Here is a 2,308-nt window from a genome sequence, read left to right as displayed (position 1 = left end):
CCTCTTTGTTACGTTCCCCTTGATCCTGCCCTACCAGGTCTCCCACACCCACCTCCCCACCAATTTGGATCGCTTGTTGTTCCCTTGTCCCTGGGCCAAACCAGATTCTCATCCTGACAAACGGTTCAGATTATTATCAGATGTATGTCCAGAGTTACATACCACAAACACAGCACTGCCTGAGCTAAAGGCATCAACCTACCCATGTGACACTGAACATCCACATCATAAAGGGTAACGCCTCAGTCACGTTGGTAGTGAGTCAGGATATCATTATCTTACAACCAGAATCACAGCTGTGCTCAGAGCCACATTAAACAATTAACAATATACTTCTACCCTATCAACCCAATTTTAACTTTATACAAAATAAACTGAGTGTTTTCTTCATCTTTTGGATACTCAAGTACACTGTTTAACTTCCATGTGGCACGTATCCATGTCTGAGACTGAAAAAGCACCACATCACCTGTCCAGTTTTGCACTATTGTTTATAAGAACACTACCTGTGTGGTGAAGATGAAACATTAGGTTCTATAAAATGTAAAAAACAAAAGCCTATGGAGTTTTTACTCTGCTCTCTATGGTTTTATGAGTCATAATTCGCATGACAGCTCTGACTTAATTGTTTTTCTTTTAAATGCATCCTCTTATTCCATATAAGTAAAACCTTAGTGTTTGTGTATTTGCAAACCTGCGGCAAATACATTAGTTACATCACTTCAACCACGGTGCTTGGTAGAGGGGCAGCAAACAAGAGGAAAACTTTTTAGATTGACAAAGGCTGAAACAACAAGTTCAAATAGAAGAACAATTGTGAGGATGGTGTCGGACCGCCAGTGTTTCTCCTTGTGGTACATAGGGTCACTATGATTTGGAACTCACTTAATGATACCTAACAACAACAACCTCTCTTGTACACTGACTCTGTGTGCAATAAGTACTGAAATGTTAGTTTTTTTTAATAAGTAGTAAAGTAATAATCATTCCACAATCTTTTGGAAAATAAATATAATCATTGTTTTTAAATATATACCTGCAATTTGAATGAATAGTAATGAAAAAAATTGAAAAACTGTAGATTTGCATAAGAAACTTTAGAGCAGAATTTTATGACTACAGAGAATATGGGGTACAATTATAAATTATTTATAAAATACTCTCTAAAAGAGCATATATAATACTGGTATTTTAACAACAAATGTGATGATTCTATAACTCTAATTGCTTTAGGAGAGTGATTAGATCAAACATCCCAACAGTTTATCTTCAGTGTGGCAATGGGATAGAATTAGAGGGCACCTATCACTGACTGAGTTCATATTTCACATTGACTTAGTGGGACTATTACCAGGGATGCAAGGGTGCTTTAACATTAGAAAAAGTACTAATGTAACCAACCACATAAACAGGACAAAAAATAAGAACCATATGATCATATAAATAAGTGTAGAAAAGCATTTGATTATGTCTAACACCCATGTCTGATTCAAAACAAAACAAAACCCAAAACACTCAATAACACAGAAATAGGAGAGACCTCAACACATTAAATGTACTAAAGGAAACACAGTAGTGAAGGACAATTAGGTGACTGGAACTTGTGAAAATAAAACACTTATGCAAATAGAAAGGTTTAATCAAAGGGTAACAGAACCCACAGATTGGGGGGGATGATAAATCTCTAGCAGTGAGGAGATGGAGACGGGGGAGGAGGGGAGGAGGGGCAGAAGACAACTGTGGCATGTTCAGGAATTCCCCATCTTGATGCTCACCTGAGTCTGCATCTAGGGCAAGAAGGCTTGAGTCTGGGGGGTGTAGCTTGGGAAGAGCAGCCTTGATTTTACAAGGTTTGTGGCTCTTGATTCTACAAGGCTTAGGCCCCTTCTTCCACTTGGGTGGTTAGGAGTTCATGTGCAAGCCATATGGTGCCAGGAGAGACGTGATCAAGTGGAGCAGATGGCATCAGATGCTGTGTCTCTGTGGTCCATGCAGCTGCAGTTGTCTCTGAGAAATTCCCCGTCGGGAAGCATGTCCTCCACCCACCACTTTTTGGTCAGTTTGTCTTCTGTCTTCAGTGGGTTGTGTGTTGTTGTGATTCAAATGTAAATGTGTAATAGATTGATTGAGGGAGGTGAGGGACAGGAAATCAAAGGAAATGAGGTGAAAGGGGTTTAGGATAGCTGCATTAAGAAAGGTTACAGCTGGTCCTGCTCTATAGCCAGAGAATTAGCTAACGTCCAAGGTATAGAGCACGAGGGCCGCTGTTACAGAAAGGAAAGGAAAATTAGGTGTAATACAGACCCAC

The 2,308-nt window shown here is 39.6% G+C and overlaps 1 protein-coding gene across 1 annotated transcript in view; it reads left to right on the top strand.

Annotated features, from left to right (window-relative positions):
• LOC101656977 (zinc finger protein 615-like) overlaps positions 1-2,308 on the top strand; it is a 40,466-nt gene that overhangs the window by 37,587 nt on the left and 571 nt on the right. The window lies entirely within an intron of this gene.

Source organism: Echinops telfairi, unplaced genomic scaffold (genome assembly GCF_000313985.2).
Source record: "Echinops telfairi isolate 266 unplaced genomic scaffold, ASM31398v2 ScPeMD7_40;HRSCAF=151, whole genome shotgun sequence".
Classification (NCBI taxonomy): domain Eukaryota; kingdom Metazoa; phylum Chordata; class Mammalia; order Afrosoricida; family Tenrecidae; genus Echinops; species Echinops telfairi.
This window is presented reverse-complemented; position numbering and strand designations above follow the sequence as displayed.